Here is a 20,350-nt window from a genome sequence, read left to right as displayed (position 1 = left end):
GGACATTTTTCCTCCCTAGGTGCAGCACTTTGCATTTCTCCTTGTTGAACTGCATTCTGTTGTTTTCTGCCCATATGTCCAACCTGTCCAGGTCTGCTTGTAGTTGTTCCCTGCCCTCTGGTGTGTCTACTTCTCCCCACAGTTTTGTGTCATCTGCAAACTTGGACAGAGTACACTTCACTCCCTCGTCCAAGTCTCTGAAGACATTGAAGAGTATCGGTCCAAGGACCGAGCCCTGCAGGACCCCACTGCCCACACCCTTCCAGGTCGATACCGACTCATCCACTACGACTCTCTGGGTGCGACCCTCTAGCCAATTCGCCACCCACCGGACTGTGTAGTCATCCAAGTCACAGCCTCTTAACTTGTTCACCAGTATGGTGTGGGATACCGTATAGAAGGCCTTCCTGAAGTCTAAGTAAACAACGTCTACCCCTACTCCTGCATCCAGGTGTTTTGTAACCTGGTCATAAAAAGAGACTAGATTAGTCAGGCATGATCTAGCTGCTATGAACCCATGCTGGTTTCCCCTCAGCATAATTTTTCCTGCCGGGCTCTCTCAAATGTGAGCCTTGATAACTTTTTCAAAGACTTTGCCAAGGATGGAGGTGAGACTGACTGGCCTATAGTTGCCTGGGTCCTCCTTCCTCCCCTTCTTGAAAATGGGGACCACATTGGCCCTTTTCCAGGCCTCCAGAACCTGGCCCGTGTGCCATGAATGTTCAAATATTCCCACCAGTGGCTGTGCAATGACGTCAGCCAGTGCCTTCAGTACCCTCGGATGGAGCTCAGGCAGGATTATGCACTGCTGGTGGGACCCTGCCTGCAGTGGGCCATGAGTGACCTGAGAGCCCACTGCTGGCTGCTGCTGCTGCAAAGGGGCTGTGCACCATGTGGGGTGGGGGTCCCCCATCCTGCCTTCCCCCACACCCTTATGTTCCTGTTTACTGGGGACAGAGCTTGGGTCTCATTCAGCTCAGAGCCACTGCTGCCAGCTATGCCCCACTTCTATTTTCTCCAGCCTGCTAAAGCAGCATATGTGGGAGGCATAGAGATGCTCTGGCCAGGTGACAGAACATCTGTTTTGGAGGACCCAGCCTCCAGTTGCTCTGGGGTATGTTCCAGGAGTTTGTACTGCACCACTTTTTTCTGGTGTGTTTTCTTTTCATACCAGTATTTCCTAGTATCAAACATAGAGTCTACACTGTGGGAAACACTTTTTTGTTCATGGTGTGCCTCCTGTGGTGGCTCAAACTGCTTTGAAATACCGCAACAGACATGTGTTTGCAGCTTAAGGCCATGTCCAGACGTGTGGATGTTTTGTCCCCCAGGCACAACTAGTGGTGGCACATCTTGTTGTCCTCAAGGAATGTCTGTGCCACACATGCACTGGTATGTGGCAAGTTACCCTGGGTGGGGTTGGAGAAGCTGGGAACAGCACTTGGCTGGCCTCAGCAGCTTTACCTGGCACCCTGAGGGCTCTTAAGGCGGCAGCAGCAGTGATCCTGCCATGCAAAGCCTGGCCGGCAGTGTAGTGCAGCTCTAGAAGGCTGGGGTTTGGCTTTGGGTGACGCATGCTGCTGCTGCTGCTGCATGCGCAGCTTTGCTTTTTTCTCTGTGGGTTATTTTGACCCACAGAGGAAAAAACCCTCCACACTGCTCCCTTGCAACAGGGAGAACAACAGGACATGCGGTATGTGGTGCCACAGATATGTCTGAGGCACCACATACTGCATGGCCGCACTTATCTGGACATGGCCTAAAAGGCTATTTGTTTGCTTAGAAACCCACTAGTATTTGGGGAGGGGAAAAAAAAACTATTTAACCCTGAAGGGGTTGAATAGAGAAACATGAAGCCATGGTTTTGGACAATCTGTCAGTTTTTCTCATAACCACAATATTTACATTTTCAATTTGTATAATGTCTATAAAGACACTATTGTCAATAGTTATTTCAAAGATTCCTTGGACACTCCGTATACTTAGCAAACTTAGCATTTGCCAAGAGTGCATTTGGAGTAAAACCTCTCTTTACATTGTCTCTCTTCTCCAGAAAGGACATTCTTATTTGTATGAAGAAACACCATTGGTTTACATCAAAGAGACAAATCTAATTAGAAATGTTACTTTGTATTTTAATCTCTCTCTTTTTTTAATATTACATGATGTTCTTATCTAAATAGGGTTTTTCTGCTTCGGGAGGCTGCTGCTACTTCTAGAGGACAATGTACAAATTTCACAGACACAGAAAAGTTTATAAAAAGATACCTCTTGTTTACATTTACGTAAAAGACATTACAGGTTAGTTCAAGTTATACATTTCATAGTCTTAAAACAACTGAAGTCTAAAATATTTGCCATGTACTTGGAATGACTCGGGGAAATATTTGTAGGAAAGTATTATCCATTAGCCTCTAATAGTGTCCATATATCAAGAGTTTGCTAATTGGGGATCAAAATTATATTAATCCTTACTTGTATGAGTAGTTCCCCTGACTGTAATATAACAATTAGATGAGTAATTTGTTACTGGTAGGTGACAAAGAGCACCTCTATATATGAAATTAGTGTGATGCAATAAACTCCGGTGCAGTTCGTGCTAGAGCGTTTAGACATGCACCTAGGACCACAGCACATTGAGCTGGGGCAGTGCAACCCCTGCCTGAGAGCTTGCGGGGATCAGTCTGCCAGCTCAGAGCTGCTCCTCACAGCTCAACGTGCTGCAGTGGGGCTGTTTGGGGCATGAGGGTGCTTCAGTGCTGGGCTAGGTGAGAGGCGACCCCCACACTGTAGCACTCTCATACCCCAGCCAGCCACATCGAGTCTTTGTGGCAGAATAAATAACTCCACCGTAGGATAGTACTTGTGTTGGGCAGTACTATCCTATGGCAGAGTGAATTGGTTTACTCCAGCCTAATAGCACTATTCATGTAGATGGTGACGTTATACTGTGGAGTAATTAGTCAGCTCTGCCATAAAGCATCTTGAATAGATACACCCTAAGATTCACAGTTTGATCCTGCATAAGCATCTCTGAAATTTTCATTCAAGCTGTGGTTTGGTGCACTATCTGTTAACATATTTTAGATATCTCTTTCTTATAATATTCCCCACTTATATATATTAGTCATATCTCAAGTTCATGTTAGGTTTTCCCCTAATCTTTCAGAGGAAAAAGATTTTCACAAAAGGATAACACAATGATTACTTAACAAAAAAAAAAAAAAAAGATTAAGTTAAAGAATTGAAAAAAGCACAATATTTACATGCAAGGCACCATTTATCTTATGCTATTCAAAAGGGTCTCACTTTATAACAGTAACACATTTATGCAAAAGAACACATGAAAAGTTGAGCAATCAGCACAGTTTATCTCCATGTGACATTTCCAAATGCTATTTATATATTTCATGGGTCAGTTTCTTTATGAAAATAGCCCTGTCCTCCAGCTATCTAATGATCTGGCATTTGAAACCAATTCAATTTGTATGTTAAATTTGATGTTAGGGGGAAAAACAGAGACACTCACCACATTTCTTTATGTAGAACTGGTTATCATCATCTTAATTTGTTTGGAAAGCTTGCCTTTTTATTCTCCAAAGCTACAACATGGAATAGAATGTATGAATTAAATAATGTCTGGTTTATTCACTGCTAGGAGTTGGTCTTAGAGAAAATTTCAGACCTAACTAAAGTGGTATCAAAGGGGAGGGTAAGGGCAGCTCCCTAATTACAGGAAGCAGGATAGAGGGGAGAGCAGCTTTTATAGACAGAAAATGCACGGAATTTCAGTGCAGACTTAACTAAGGGATACAGTCTACACCAGGTGTAAGGATAGCATAGACTTACCTACCTTACAATTTTAAAGTGTTGCTCACAATTTAATAGCATGCTTAGCCCAGATTAATTATAAGAAGTGTACTATACTATTAAATCGGGAACAAATTCTTTGTCTGTCTTAGACGAAATGACAAGAATTTTAAAAAGTCAGGTGACTAAAAATCCTTGCTACTTTAATTGACAGCGTTTTGCATCTCCCTCAAGTAGAATTATCTTGCATACAGAGCTTGTGACCATTTTTATTACTTCATCCACTCTGGAGACAAATATCCATTTTTCACTAGAAGACAGTGTAACTGGGGAAATCTCATTGTGTCAGAAGAAGTAAAAAGCAGCTCTTCATTGTTCAAACTTTTAGTGTTCAAAAGAAAATTTTCATATTGGTGTTTTCTGGACAGTTAGGTGGAGTTTCTGGTGTAACTTTAAGGGATAATTCTGCTACTAGTTAGTTTAGTTTTGCTGCTGACTTTAAGGGGAGAGACTTTTCTTCCATATTAACTTTAAATAAGCACACATTACACTGAATTGTTGGAAGGTCAGAGCCATACAACTCCCTGTAAAGTACGGGGATGTTCCTCCTCTTAACATGTGCTTTAAAAAGGATACACGCAACAGACAAAGAATTTGCTCCTGATTTTTAATAGTATAGTACACTTCTTATAATTAGTCTGGGCTGGATTGTACTCTTACCACAGTCCTGGGCAGAACAATGATGGATGGATACACCATATGAAACCTGCTTTTCCATCGCTTCAGCAAGGAAGGAATATGCTTCAAATGGGGACAAGCTTTCCATACCACACCAGCTCAGCCGTGATAGCAGAAATAACCCTCCATCCTCTTTTATTTTATACTCATTCATCTGTAGGAGGGTTAGTAATGTCACCTAGAAGCTGTTCTCCCTGCACTACAACCTGGGATAGCCTACAAAGGGAAACCAAAGGACACTACACTTCTTTGTTCCTCTGTACTGGCGTGTAATGCGGTATACAGTTATGCCCCCCAAGAGCACAGGTGTGAAAGTGTTCTCTATCATAAAATTTTCTGCAAATATTGTATATATCACGTAAATTGTTTCAAGTTATATAAATATTCATTTAGATTTAATCTGTGTTTTCTAGTGCTCTATCATTTTGTGAACAAGGACCACCGGCCATTTCAGGCCTAGGATGCTAGGCTACCTTCTAAAGAAATGGAGCATATATCTTATCATCTATAAATCACTGAGCAATAATTACCCATTCAGCCCAGATTCATATCTCCCACCTTCTAAAATATTTACTATCTACCGGAGCAGAACTTTTAAGATTGCCCCTCCTCCCCCTCCACAAAGGTAAAGGTGAAAGGACTAGCACCAGGGCATTCTCTCTAGTTTGTGTTCACCTGTGACTATAATAAATATACTATATGTGTATCCCAGCCTAAACCTAACCTTCAGAAAATGCTGTATGATGCACCACTTTTCCTGATCTATTATAAACATTTGTTTCTGATTTCTAGACCTGGTATAAGCAAGTACATGACCAGTAAGTGAAATACAGCCCTTCAATTAAACATGTTACGTGTTATAAATGGAAATAAACCTATGCTGGTAGTTAAAATTGTCTGTTGTCATTTCACTGTTTCAATGAATATCAGGAATTTACTTGTGTTGGTCAATATATACTAGTTACATCACACGTCAATGTGTCTTGATAATCGCGGAAACGGAGTCCTTATTTTGAGATACTTTATAAAAACTCTAGTTTAGCATGAGGAGATGGGAAATTGATAAAATCATTTTATACTGTATCTTTAAACTAATTAACATTTTAATTATAAAACTGAATAGCCTTCCTTTTCAGTATTTCTGATTTTTATTCTCATTGTATTATATATTACTCTCCTTACAGTATTTTGATACAAAAACTAATATTTAAGACTTTTCCTTCACTTAATTAGAAATGTCTCTTTTTCACTGCCCATTAGCCATTATTCTCATGCTTTCATTAGCTTGAGAAAAGGCAATAAAGCTTGAAGCTCTGATACACCCCTTTGGCATGTTGTGCAATCTGTCTGGTTCAATCACTTATAATAGTAATATGCTGAACTTTTAGAGAACTACCTTTGTAACCATTATTAGTTGAATCACGGACCAAATTAGCTGCACTTAACTTTGACAGTGCAAATGCTAAGTAATTTCACTGAAGTAATATGGACTTGTGCAGCTAACAACAAAATTTGATTCCGAATGACCATATATTGCAATATTATAATAATGAATCTAAAATAATACAACCTCTACCTTTTTATTGTAAAATAATATTTAAAGCTGAATGAACTGATATATTGCACTTAAATATGTTTTGAACTATTAAATACCCTATAGACTTTTTATATAACTTTCTTTTGTCTAGTTTCATCAAAAAATGAAAGAACAAAAAAAATCAAATTTGATTTCTTATGTCTAATAACTAGTTTATAAAGGCAAGACTCAGCTGAAATATTTCATCATATTCTGTACTAGTTCTTGGACATCTTGTTTATCAACCAAATGCCATTTTATACATGAGATCCAATAAAAGCAGAGCAATACCTTTTTGCTGCCTAGAAGGCATTTCTATTACCAGATATGGGATTTCAAAGTGAAGTGGGAGCAGAAGTATGCATGTAAGACGAAGAAGACTAAAAAGTTTTTTAGTGCTGCAAAAAGAGGATGAATTGCAGAATATATCTCATTCTAAGTGTGATTACAAGATAACAGAGTTTTTACTCATTTCTGTGATGACCTGAAAACTGATGAGCATATTTAATGATTATCTCTTGGATGACTATACATGATGCCTTGATAAACACTCTGTCAGGGAGTGCTGGCTTGCAGGAGCACAGCTTGGTAATCATGAGAATTCAAAGATGCAGGATATAAAGAAAAAGTGGAGACGATCCCACCAGGTGAATCCAACTGTGGGTAAATAGTTTCCCCCAAAAGGGGGAGTTTTTGAAGGGGTTCTGAAAAAAAATGCAGAAGGCTACTCTTCTCAAACCCATTAGAAAGGAATTTTCAATAGTTTCTGGTTTTGCTTTTGCCTTTTGAGGTCCTTCAGGTGTACACTAGAAGCAGCTAATTAAAAATTTTAAGTATAATTGACACCGATAGTGAAGGGGGGGGGAGGAAAATCAAGATCTTACCTGTGTGACTCCAGGAACCTTGTAGCCTTAGAGGAATAGGAAGTACAGAAATCAGATTAGATATACCATGAGGAGAAGGAAGGAATTCTTTTTTTACTTCACAGCCCCTCAGAAAGCTTTAGAAGTTACAGCTTCCTGCCAGTAAAAGACACTTCTGCTTTTAGTTTTGAGAACTCGCAGTATGTCGCTGCTTACTGCTGCTATTTTGGGTGCCGTGTGTAAAAAAACTATGAACACAGGCACTTTTGTGCAAAACATCATAAGGCCTCCCTGATGTTCATTCAGACCCCAGAATTAAAATGCAGAAGGCTCTAGCAAGCAAAATACAAGCTGATTTTCTTTTTCCTAGTGGAAAAATAAAGCACTCGCTGGCAAGTAACCAAAGTGGTGAGAAGGTAATTCATCTTCTGTGAGAGTATTTTGCAAGTGAAAGGGACATGCCCTCTGTTTAGAGATTAGTCAGGAAAACAAATGATCAATTTAGAGCAGTCACAGAAGTTACATAATAGAAGAGAAGGTTACTGCAGTCTGTTTTTTGCCCTCCAGTAATGATTTTACCAAATCATTTCTGTTCAGAAAAAGTGCCACATGAGAGAACCATATCCAGGATATAGCTTTATGTCTTTCCTTATGTTTTCTGACAGCTTTATGAAAATAAATCTTGTTTTACCCTCCTTGCAGAAGCTTAATAAAACTATTTTTTTGGCCTCTGGCTGTTATATATACACACACACTCATACACTTGCACATTTTGTAGATTGAAAGTTACGTGTGTGTGTGTATATAGCATTTCCTTTCTCTTATTAATCAATTATAAAATAAAATAGTAAAATGTCTTGGATTATAGATAGTTTTGAAGAAGTCATTATAATATAAATAGCATTTTGGAAAAGTTTTACTATGATTGAATTTCATGTTTAATTAATCTACTACGCTATGCCCCAGCAATTTAAAATGTGATCCTGCATGCTTTGTGTACTCTGATAGGAAATTTAATAATATGGAAGCATACAGGCATTTGTATCCCTTAGTTGAAAAAATGCTAAAATAATCATTATTATGATGATTTATATTTATTGTCTATTGATATTGTTTTGGGTGTTCTTCAAACATAGAATTCAAACTGAGAAAAACAAATTACAGATCTTGGTACTGTGAGAAGTCCCTGAACTTATAGCAGATTTTATGAGATTAACACACATTCTGTGTAAATTGTAATTGGGAACTTAATTCCCTAAATCTGGTAGAAAAAATTTCATTTAAATTGTTTTTGATGGGGAAAAACCCTGAGTTTCCAAGTAACATTTTTATGCTGAAATTGTCCAACTTGAACAGAAATTTTGGATTTTTCCCCATTAAAAAATGATAACACCAAAGCAGAAGGGAACACTTCAATTATTCCAGCACCAATTTTCTGGTGAATTTTCTATTCACCAAATGTGTGTGCATGTTTAGCTATACTTGGAGCAACATTTCTTCATCTGGTAGTTTTTAAATGTTATGTTTGACAGAAGTCTCTTTGAAAATGATCAGGAAAGAGAATGTGCTTGTATATTTGCAGGGTATTTCTTAGTCTCTGTCTAGTTTTAAAACATGTAAAATATAATACATACAATGGAACAAACTGCAAACATCTAGACAAGACTGTATGCACATGCTGAACTGTCTGAGTTAAACCCGTGGCTCCTCCCTAGTTTTAAATTGACCAGTTCAGTAGTTGTTGAGGTACATCTTGCTTTTATCTTGATAAAAATCTAGAGCATAATGTGAGATATGTTAGATTATCTTGACTAACACTTTAAATCCAAATCTAGAGCCAGCCTTAAGGTCATCTTCTGTATTTTTATCACTCATATTTTCCTTCTTACTTCAAAAACGGTAATGCTTGAAGGGAGTTGTAAATTCCTGAGAAATATGAAACTCTGCCTCTGATTCATAGAGTCTGATTAGGTGCTAAATAACATCTGAACATAGAGAAAAGGCTCTGGGGAAACCAAAATGATGACTGCCTCCAGAGCCCTTGGCCATGCCATAGCACTTCTCTGCAGGACCAAATAACAGGTCTAGTCTCTAGCAGGGAGGAAGGTGAAGGTGGCTAAGTTAAGAACAGGGTGTGAAGCTACAGCACTCTTTCTGCATCTTTGAAAAAATAGAGCTACATGGATGGACTCGCACACAATAAAACAACACAATTTGGTGCCTTGGGCAAAGCCTGCAACAGCAGCCCACCCTCTCCCTGTGAACAGATCCAGGGGCCACATGCTCCCCCAGGATTGCATGCAGTGGTGGAGTCCCCCATCCCCATGCCCCTCCAGACAAGCTGCTCACACTCTGTCCCATACCCCACCTTGGCTGAGCAGCACCTGTTGGAGCTCTTTCACTTTGGTCTTCAGGGTGATCACCCTACTTGCTCCCCCCACCCCCTGCTACGGTACTGATCACATGATTTGCCATATTGCAGAGTTTTTACCCCAACCCAGTACTGATGTCACCTCATTGTCTTTCCAGGAAGACCATTGAGGATGAAGATTTACTCAATAGGTCAAAACTATTAATTGTTGAAGAAAACAGGAAGAAGGAGATTCATAGATGTAGGGTCAGAAGGGACCTAAGGAGATCATCAAGTCCGACTCCCTGCCGTGGGCTCATCTGATCATATACTGGGCTCATATGATCCCAGCTAGGTAATTATCAAGCCTCCTCTTAAAGACCCCCAAGGTAGGAGCCCGCACCACTTCCCTTGGAAGTTGGTTCCAGATCCTAGCTGCCCTGACTGTGAAATAGTGCTTCTAATGTGCAGCCTGAACCTACTCTCAAACAACTTATCACCATTATTCCTTGTTACTCCGGCAGGTGCACGGGTGAACAGGATCTCTTCCTATTCCCTGCTAGTCCCCCCTGGTAAGTTTGCAGATGGCCACCAGGTCCCCTCTCAGCCTTCTCTTGTGAAGGCTAAACAGGTTCAGGTCCCATAGCCTCTCTTCATAGGGTCTGCCCTGCCGTCCCTGGATCATTGTCATCTGGCTGGGAACTCAGAAGTATAGTATTCACTGAAGAGGGTGAATTTTTGACAGGTGCTGACCTAATAAGGACATGCTAAGTATATATGCAATAACAAAAAGCCTGATGAGGTTACCAGAAAATGGTGAGAGAGAACTTCGACAGAATTAGTAAGGTGGCTTGGCAAGACATGAAAAACACATTTATGTCAGGAAATGAAGGGCCATTGGCCTGAAGCAGATGAGCTTACACACATTATTTAGGTCAAATGAAGCTAAGGGCTTTTTCTATCTTAAAAATGCCAAATTGGAAGGCTCCAAAAAATTGAGAGGAACCCTCCCAGCTAAAAAACTTAGAAATGCTGAGCACAATATTAGCTCCCAGTTGCTGGACAATGCATGAAATGAGCTGAGCAGGGTAGTCCAACAGATTGATTACTGATCCATGGTATAAATTATGAGAGATAGTAAATGATGAGATACAGTATTTGAATGCAAATTTAAGTTTCCAGCAATTGAACTACACTGGATGTGTGTTTATAGGTTAGCTATGCACATGACATTGATTTAGTGATATAGTAAAACATCACTTTTTTCCCCTTTGTCTGTGGTAATGTTATGAAATATGTTAACTATCACTAGACCTTCTGTTATTAATATTCAAAGTAAATAATTATGCTTGTCCTAATATAGACAAATAGAATTACCCTGTTAGCTCTTTCCTGATCTCACAGCCCATGTCATTTCCTGCAGAGAAGGGTCTCAGAAATACGGTAGCTTTCAGCAGCCTCTGTCACCTTGATTGTTGTCACAGCTTCCCTCCAAGGTATGTTAAAAGCCTAACATCAGCTGGCTCTGTGGGGGAGATCCATTGCTTGCTGACAGCACAATTAGAAGCACAATCAAAAAGGACGGAAAAACCCAATTCATATAAAATAAGCAGTATCCTTTGTTTACTGCCTAAACAAAAACCTTTCTGAGAGTTTGGAAAATCTGAGTAAACTTTATTTAAAAATAAAATAGCACATTCATTTTCACATTAAAGTGTACAAGCTGGGGATTGGGAAGGGAAGTGCCATATTCCAGTGTAAGTGCCATTTCTAGTGCCATAGTCCAGTGAAAGTGCCACTTCTAACACAACCAGAAGAAGAATTTTGTAGATCTGTGTGTCTTAGTTAAGCACCTTTTCAGAGCTATCCATCTGGATAGTTAAGATGAGGCGGAAAAAAATGGGAGCTGATTAAAATCACTGAGCAATTTTGTGGTTTGACCATCCATCAATCAGTTGCAATATTCCTTTCTTTTATTTATTTTTTTGCTTTTACAGAGATTTACAGTGCAAATATACTTGAATTACTGTGCAAATATAATGAGACTAGACTATAGCATTTTTAATGTCCTCATTGTGATGATTTGGAAAATTGCAGTTTTTTTCTGAAGGTCTTGAATAACACAATAAATTATTCTATGTGAGAAGCCAATGCTGCTTTCCCCCAGGTTAAAAAAAGAAGGCATTTTCACCATGTTTGGCCTTTTATTTCATTAAAAAGAAAAAAGAAAATTACCAAAGTAAAATAAATAAATAAAAAGATTACAATAATCAAGGACAACTCTTATGCCAGGACATTAGGAAGGCAGGGAGCAACTCACATTTCTTTTTAAGTGATTCTATACTTGTAGATTCATCCAGCAGCACTGGTAGGCTTCATGTGGATTTTTATCCAGTTATTGCCCATTATATGAAGGTTTCATCATTATAAAGGACCTTCTGGAAGATCAGTTAAATGCTGGAAATCTTGAAAAACCCAGAGTGAAGTCTGATTAACCCTTTTCCCTCACAGGGAGAAAAGTAAAGAGAGCTTTATGATTTATTTTCCTTCTTCAAATTCTTTTTCTAAGGTCTAGAATGAACTGATTGTACAAGTGGAGGTTTAAATGGGTCTTCAGTGACAGACAAGCTTTGTCCTGGGCCTCTAAAGCTGGAAGGAAGAAAGGACTTTGACTTTTTATCTACTTTATTCAGAGGTTTGGGGTACCTTCACAGTATTACACGTGATGCCTAAGATGCCATTATGCAGTCCGGACACCCAGCCACATGGTTATACAGACCAAAGCCCTCTGTAAACAAACAATTCCTACTGTCCAATCATACATATGACAAAACCTTCAACTTCCCCCACACAGAAAAAAAGCAAAAAGCAGCCTAGTGAGGGCCCAGGGCATGGCACGAGCTTGGAATTGCAGTCTACCACTGAGCCTCCCCGGATGCCCAGACCAGTCATGACATCAGAGTGCATACTGAAAACGACTGTCCTCCATGTGGCACAGCACTTCCTCAAAGGCCCAGTGTGCCTCAAAGGTGGGCACTGCCCACCAGAGTACAGTGTGCTCAAACTCCAGTGAGAGGCGTAGCTGTACCAGGAGGCCAGAGAGCCACAGTGTATCATCTGAGCCAGTCCTGGCAAGCCAGTTGTGGCGGCTCTTGAAGATGGCCATTTTGGCCTGACCCAGTAGAAAGTAGGCCAGGCAGACGGCATCCTGCTTGTTTACCTGGTATAGGTGGGAGCACACGTAGGTGTTATCTGAGAGGCTCCTGCCCAGTGCCCGCAACGGTGGCTCGAGGGTAACAAAGAGCGGCCACAGGCAGGTACATTTGAGGAAGGCATGAAAGAGGTTCTCATCAATGCCCCCAGGGCTGAAGGGGCAAGCCGTTGAGATGGGTAGTTCGAAGTAGGACGCAAATGTGCCAGTGGCTAGGATGCTGTGCAGCAACCACTTCAGGTCACCAGTCTTCTTTGCAGATGGCGGCTTATACAATATGTGACAAGCTGAGTGGTCTAGTGGGGAATCTGGTGGCCCCAAGTGCTATCACCACGGTGTGTTTGTGTGGCCCACCAGCAACTGGGCATGACAGAAGTGAGCCACCCAGGCATACAGGCTTCTATGTGACAGAGAAGCAAACGGGCAACCCATATCACTGTTGGGAGGCATGGGGAGTGTCAGCAGGGTGTCAGGCCCATGGGCCAGTTCATTGGCTATGGCCAGAGTGACCAACAGTGGGGGAAAAGCCTCACTTAGGGCATCTGTGGCATGGGGGACCTGGCGTGTTTGGAGATAGTCATCCAGGGTAGCTACTGCTTCCAGTAGGAGGGCAGCCTGGATGTCATGCAGGAGATGGCCCACATTGTGGATAGAGTTCATGCCTAGCTGAGTGATCAGGGCCTTGGACAAGAGTCAGGCACACTGAGAGGAGTCAAAGAGATGGCCCAGGTAGAGGACACACACATGGATGAAGGCAGCTGTGAGGCTGGTGGAGGCTAGGCTTGGCATGGGGTGCCACAGAGCTGGGTTGTGCACCAGGGGCTCCCTCAGCAGCTATGAGAATTGAAGGTGCCAGGCCCGGGGCTGGGGGTGGAAGGTGGCCTGCCAGGCTCATACCCTGCCATGGTAGAAGGCTGGAAGCACCACCCAGTTCAAGAGTGTGAGGTCCAGCAATAAGAGCTCCTGGTTGAAGCAGAGGGCCCCCCACCCTCTTCAAGAACCAGTACACTAGTTGTTGCCAAGGTAGGTGCTTCTCATGATAGAGGAGTTACTGAAGGGCTTGCAGGTGGAAGGCGGCCACCTTGCTCACCAGGTTGACCAGGCTCTGGCCCCCCTCAGTGACAGGTAGGTAAAGGATGGCTCATGGGAGCCATTGGCACCCAGATCAGAAAAGGTCTACCAGGAGGTGCTGGAGTCTCTCAAGTAGATCCTGTGGTGAGTTGAGTACATTGCACCAGTGCCACAGGGTAGCCGTCACCAGGTTGTTCATGATGAGGAAATGTCCATGGTAGGAGAGGTTGGGTAGGCACCAGCACCACCATTGCAGGAGGGCCTCCACCCCTGCACCCCGCCCAAGGCCACCCTGGTTGTGCACCATGAAAGTCGCTGGCTCCAGTAACATGCCCAGGACATACAGGTCCTCGTGGTACCAGGTGAGGCCCCCTGGCAAATCTGGGGGAGTCGTGCTGGTCCATGTGCCAAGCAGCAGGGTATCACCCTTGGCCCACGTGATTCAGGCTGAAGAGGCATGCTCAGAGGCTCACTCTCAGTCCATCAGGGCCCACACATGTTCCTGGGTGTTGAGAAAGATGGTCACGTTGTCCACATATGTTGACAGCCAGTGGATGAGCCACACCACTCAGGCAGTGCTACAGTATGTGCAACAGTGGCTCAATGGCCAGGGCATACAGCATGCCCAACACCATTAACCTTGAGCAGGCTGGAGGTGTCTTGGTACAAGATCCAGAGGGCCCCAGTGAAGAGAGGCCCAAAGCCAAAGGCCTACAGAGTCTGGAAGAGATAGGCATGGCCCACCAGGTGAAAGGCCTTCTCCTGGTCCAGAGAAATGAGGCCGATATCCAGGCCAAAGAGTTCGCTAGCTGTGAGTAGGTTGTGTAGCAGGAACAGATTGTCTTGGATGGTCCTGCCCAGCACAAGTAGCTCTGCTCAGGCCCAGTGACAGATGCCATGATGGTGCATAGGTGGGTTGCCAGCACTTTGGCCAGGATCTTGTAGTCTGTGCACAGCAGGGAGACCGGGCACCAGTTCTTAACGCAGCCAAGGTCTCCCTTCTTAGGCAGCAGTGTGAGCACTGCTCAGCGGCAGCCGATCACCCATGCCTTCTCAGCGAGTTTCTCCTGGAAAACGTGCAGGAGGCAGGGACTGAGGAGAAGCCAGAAGGTCTGGTAGAACTCAGCAGGTAACCCATTGCGGCCTGGGGCTTTGCCCGAGGTGAGGCCAGCAGTGGTGGTTGCCAAGGTCCTCTTCCTCCTCCTCTGAAGGAAGGACTTTGACTTTTTAACTACTTTTTTCAGAGGTTTGGGGTAGAAAAAGTGGTCCCCTCTGGGGTCCAGGTCCAATAAACAAAGCAAAGACAAATTACCATCAAACCAAGAGCATCATGTCGTTACATTCATAACATCACACTGTGACAGACACCTTCATTGAATTACACGTCGTGCCTAACATGCCAGTATGCAGTTGGGACACCGGCCACGCAGTTATATAGACCAAAGCTCTCTATAAACAAATGATTCCTACCCTGCTCTATCCAATCATACATGTGAGAACACCTTAAACTTCCCAGATAAAGAAAAAAACAAAAAGCAACCTGGTGAGGGCCCAGGGTGCAGCATGAGCTGGGAATCGCATTCTGACACCGAGCCTGCCCAGTCGCCCAGAACGGTCATGACATCAGAACGTGTATTGAAGATAGCCATCCTCCATGTGGCACAGCACTCCCTCAAGGACCTAGTGTGCCCCGAGGGTGGGCACTGCCCACCGGAGCACAGCGTGCTCGAATTCTAGCAAGAGGTGCACCCACACAAGGAGGCTGAAAAGCCACAGGGCATCATCTGAGCCGGTGTTGGCAAGCCAGTTGTGGTAGCTCTTGAGGATGGCCATCTTGGCCTGACCCAGTAGAAAGTTGCCCAGGCAGATGATGCCCTGCTCGGCCGCCCAGTATGGGTAGGAGCACATGTAGGTGGTCTCTGAGAGGCTCCTGCCCAGTGCCCACAGCAGCGGCTTGAGAGTGACAATGAGTGGTCTCAGGCAGGGATAGTCAAGGAAGGCATGAAAGAGGTTCTCAATGCCCCTGGGGCAGAAGGGGCAGGCCGTCAAGGGGGCTGGGTCAAAGTGAGATGCAAACGTGCCAGGTGCTAGGATGTTGTGCAGCAACTGTTATTGCAGGTCACCAGTCTTCTTGGCAACTTATACAATGTGTGCCAAGCTGGGTGGGCCAGGAATCTGGTGGCCCCAGGCACTGTCACCATGGTGTATCAGGGTGGTCCGCCAGCAACTGGGCATGGCAGACATGAACCACCCAGGTATATAGGCTTCTACCGAACAGAAAAGCAAAGGGGAAACCCACGTCACTGTCAGGAGGCACAGGGAGCATCAGCAGGGTGCCAGGCCCACCAGCCAGCTCACCAGCTATGGCCAGGGTGACTGGTAGTGCGGGAAAAGCCTCGCATGGGGCATCAATGGCATGGGGGACCTGGCGTGCCTGGAGATGGTTATCCAGGGTGGCTGCTGCCTCCAGTGCCTCAAGGGCATCCCAGTTGCATACTATGAAGGTCAGTGGCCCTGGGAATACACCCAGGAACTTGAGGCCTTCGTGGCACCAGGTGAGGCCCCCTGGAAAATCGGGGGGGGGGGTCACACTGATCCACACACCAAGCAGCAGGGTATCACTCTTGGCCTAGTTGATACGGGCTAAGGAGGCACATTCATAGGCTCGCTGGCAGTCTGTTAGGGCCCACATGTCTTCCTGGGTGTTAAGGAAGATTGTCATGTCATCTGCATATGCTGACAGCCAGAGCAGAGGGCCAGTGGATGGGCCCGTCACTGATGGCAAGGCCACATCACTCAGGTGGCACTGCAGTGCATGCAGCAGCAGCTCAATGGCCAGGCATAGAGCATGCCCAACAGGGGGCAGCCCTGATGGATGCCCTGGTGTGTGCAGAACAGGGCGCAGAGCACACCATTAACCTTGAGCAGGCTGGAAGTGTCTTGATACAAGACTAGGAGGACCCCAGTGAAGAGGGGCCTGAAGCCAAATGCCTCCAGGGTCTGGAAGAGGTAGGCATGGCCCACCCAATCAAAGGCCTTCTCCTGGTCCAGAGAGATGAGCCTGATGCCTAGGCTGAAGAGTTCGCTGGTTGTGAGTAGGTCACACAGGAGGATCAGGTTGTCTTGGATGGTCCTGCCTGGCACACAGTAGCTCTTCTCAGGCCCAGCAACAGATGCCATGATGGTGCATAGGCAGGTTGGCAGTACTTTGGCCAGGATCTTGTAATCTGTGCACAGCAGGGAGACTGGCCACCAGTTCTTAATGCAGCCAAGGTCTCCCTTCTTGGGCAGCAGTGTGAGCACTGCTTGGCGGCAGTCAATCAGCCATGCCTTCTCAGCAAGTTTCTCCTGGAAAACACGCAGGAGGCAGGGACCGAGGAGAGGCCAGAAGGACTGATAGAACTCAGCAGGTAACCCATTGCGGCCTGGGGCTTTGCTGGAGGTTAGGCCAGCCATGGTGGCTGCCAGCTCCTTCTCCTCCTCAGGAAGGAAAGAAGGAAGGGAGGACTGGCTCGGCTATTAGTTTTCACAGAAGAAGAGACGCTAGTTTTCACTGGTAAAATAAAATAATATAATATAAAATAATTTTACTTTTACAAAAAAATAAGACATGTTGGTAAAACATTAATGTTAACTGGTATGGTTACTAAGGGCATTTGTACACATGCTTGCATATACATGCTTCTGCTTTTAAAAGTGCCCGGCACTGTGGCACATGTGTTTGTATAAATGGCAAAACTCATGACAGCACTGAGAAAATGGAGGTGTGCTCTTGAACTAAAATACATCAAAGGTGTTGTAGCTCAAAAGCACACCACCATCATTTTGTCAGTGCTGATGTACATTTTGCCGTTTATACAAATGCATGTGAAGCAGCGCCAGGCACATCAGCTGTGTGCGAAGCAGACTTGATTAATGAAGTCTACTCTGACATGCTGGATTTCCAGCACATTGGAGCAGATAAATATATGTATATAAATGCCCTAAGATGCCACAGGGTCAATTACCTGAACTGTTTTGTAGGAGTGCTCTGTAATGACTTGAGTCTCTATATTTTAAATGGTTTGATAATAGATAATGTGCTAGTAGATGGCACTCAGGAATATATTGGAAAGTTCCTGGGTATCACATAGGAGCAATCAAATATGTCACTATTGTGCAATAAATCTAGTATGTTGTGCACATATCTTTATATGGTACTCTTTATCAAATGCAATCCATTTTACAAACCTTTATTATCTTGATGTGCAATATTAGAAAAGTGGCTCCTAGGAGTTTTTTTTTTCTTATGAAAGATTTCTAATGTGATAAGTTTTCATGTCAGAAATGGTAAATGATAATATTTATAGAAGTATACTAACAAAGAACAGCTGTATATTTAATAACTATATGCTTAATTTGGCCAGCCTTGCATTGATACATAAAAAGGGCTGGAGGTCATAAGATGATTACCCAAAATGCTCCTGTTTGTATGTTTTGCAATGAGTAAGGAGAGAGGCTCTGTGTTAATTTCAGAATAAGGACTACTCAAAGGGTGTATACAAATATTGGCAGGTTCGATTTGGTAAAAAATGCCCTCCTGATCTAAGTTAGTTCGCCCATGTGTGGAGCTTACACTTATATCCCAAGTTAGGTTGATCTAAGTCCCTGAAGACTAGACTGGGCAAAAAATGGCCAGCCCAATCTAACTTAGTTCTGAGAGGAGGACTAAGTTATATTAGACACAGTTAGACCAGTTTAATTGAATGTTTGTATGTGTTCAGAGTAAAGCCCTAGGGCTGGGAAAACTCAACCACACACCCAAGTCCTGGATCTGCACATTTCCTGCCCTGCTACCCTCTGCCACCGGGCTATTTTTAGCCCCCTGAACCTTCTCTCCTTCCTCAGACACCCCACTGTGGACCAGCTAGCTCCCCCTGAACTCACCAAACCTCTCTCCTGATCCCCCAAATTACCCCCAGTATCATTTTTACTGATGTTCACTGGTGCCAGGAACCTGACTGAAGTATTTTGGGGTAGAGGGAGGTGTGGGCAGGATTGGGGGCGGGGGTTGGTCCATAGGGAAGATTGTCTGTTGAGGGGAGTGGAGAGGATCTGGGGGCTAAAAATAGGCTCCCAGTTGGAAAGGAACTCACCAACCCCGCTATGGAGCCACTAGCCACCTCCTATCCCTCCCACCCCTCCCTCCACCCTGACTTCCTTAGATCAGGCGCCCGGCACTGGCAAATGAATATAAAACTGGCAGCAGGGCAGTTTGTGGTATTGGAAGTGGTTAGGCGGGATGGAAGGAGCTGGGAAGAGTTGATGGGGTCCGAAAAGAAGGGTCTGGTAGGATTTGAGAAGCGCTACTATCTCATCAAACTGACCCCGCCTCCCCGGACCCTGCCAACCTCCCTGTGGAGTCCACTAACCCACACCCAATAATGTCTGCCTCTCCTCCCACCCTGACCTACTTCAATCAGGCACCTTGCACTGGTGAGGGTCTGTAAATCTGGTACCTGATCTACAATCACGCAGCTTAAGTTAAACCACATGATTGCAGATTGGATCCAGGAATGTCTGTTCAGTTCAGATGAGGAATCACTGAGTTACATGGGACAGCCATTGTCTAACCTCTTGGCCTTGTAAGTATAACATCTGTATGCACCCTAAGAGAATAGCTAGCACTATCTTCTCTAAGGGTATGCAAGGAGATAGTGCTACAAGCTTAGCAAGCAATGGGAAATAGCAGGGGCAACAGACAGATGCACATTATCCTTTTCCAGTGGTGGTACAATGACTGACTATTCCCTGGATTCCAAAAGACGCTTCATTGATTGAAAATTCAATGATGTAAATGAGAATCTTTGCCATTATTAGTGGACTTTGTTCTGAAACACAGCAATTCCCAGAGCTTGCATGGGGATGATGTATCTACATTGTTTCCTCCTGATGTACCTTAGACCTTACTTGCCTTGTTCCTTTCTGATCATAACAACATCCATAGAACCAAAAATTGACTCCCATTCAAAACTGTTGGGGAGTAATAATTATCAATAATTAATCCAAAAACTATGTTCAAGGCAATCATCTAAAACCAAGGGTTGAATAACATGAAAACTCATTTTTGCTTCTATAGGGAATAAGCAAACTGCATGCTTTAACTTTTCTAATGGCAAATCTTGCTCCTTCTCTTGTAAATCTTTGTAATCAATCTATATTTATATATATTTTTGTCTCATTTTTACTGTTGGTTTTCTGTATTTATGTAATAGACATGCTTTCCCCCAATTTGATTTTTCACTTTTTGTGTTGTGGAATACTTTTTGAATAAGGAAAAGAAGTTTAATGAATCGCAACAAAACATAATTACTTGGGAAAAGTGTATACTTAGTAATATGTGTGAACATTCTGTGGAAATGGTGCATAACCTTCTTAATTAAAAGAATCTAAACACTGTGGCAATCATGCCTTTCCAAAGGTGATTCATGCTTAAAAAAAACACAAATAAACAGTGTGATCAATATTGTTATTATGGAATGCATTGCATTAGAAAAATTAACATGTTCAGATCCTCCCATTCTTTATTTCATGTATCTATTGCATTGGACAGAATCCATGGAGACAGACAAGAACAAGGACGGCTTCGAAGCATCCCTTTTTTAGAACACCCTTTCCCAAATATTATCTTAGGGTTTCCGAATACTTCCCATTGGATTAGGTTACAGTATCTGTGTACCAGCTGTGCTTAC

The 20,350-nt window shown here is 43.5% G+C and overlaps 1 protein-coding gene and 1 long non-coding RNA gene across 3 annotated transcripts in view; one reads left to right on the top strand and one right to left on the bottom strand.

Annotated features, from left to right (window-relative positions):
• The window catches only part of LOC102386029, a 10,565-nt gene extending 5,309 nt beyond the window's left edge, over positions 1-5,256 (top strand). Inside the window, exons 2-3 of the long non-coding RNA XR_324430.1 lie at positions 2,184-2,301; positions 4,962-5,256. This is a non-coding gene — a long non-coding RNA (uncharacterized LOC102386029). The remainder of the gene's footprint in view (positions 1-2,183; positions 2,302-4,961) is intronic.
• The window catches only part of LOC102386194 (cadherin-19), a 92,204-nt gene extending 85,005 nt beyond the window's left edge, over positions 1-7,199 (bottom strand). For both annotated transcript variants that reach the window (XM_006028543.3, XM_025209969.1), the window contains exon 1: positions 7,009-7,199. The gene's annotated coding sequence lies outside the window, so the exon portion shown is untranslated. The remainder of the gene's footprint in view (positions 1-7,008) is intronic.
• Between the last annotated feature and the right edge of the window lie 13,151 nt (positions 7,200-20,350).

The sequence above is a fragment of the Alligator sinensis genome, unplaced genomic scaffold (genome assembly GCF_000455745.1).
Source record: "Alligator sinensis unplaced genomic scaffold, ASM45574v1 scaffold813_1, whole genome shotgun sequence".
Lineage (NCBI taxonomy): Eukaryota > Metazoa > Chordata > Crocodylia > Alligatoridae > Alligator > Alligator sinensis.
The sequence above is the reverse complement of the archived record's forward strand: the minus strand, read 5'-3'. Positions and strand labels throughout refer to the sequence as shown.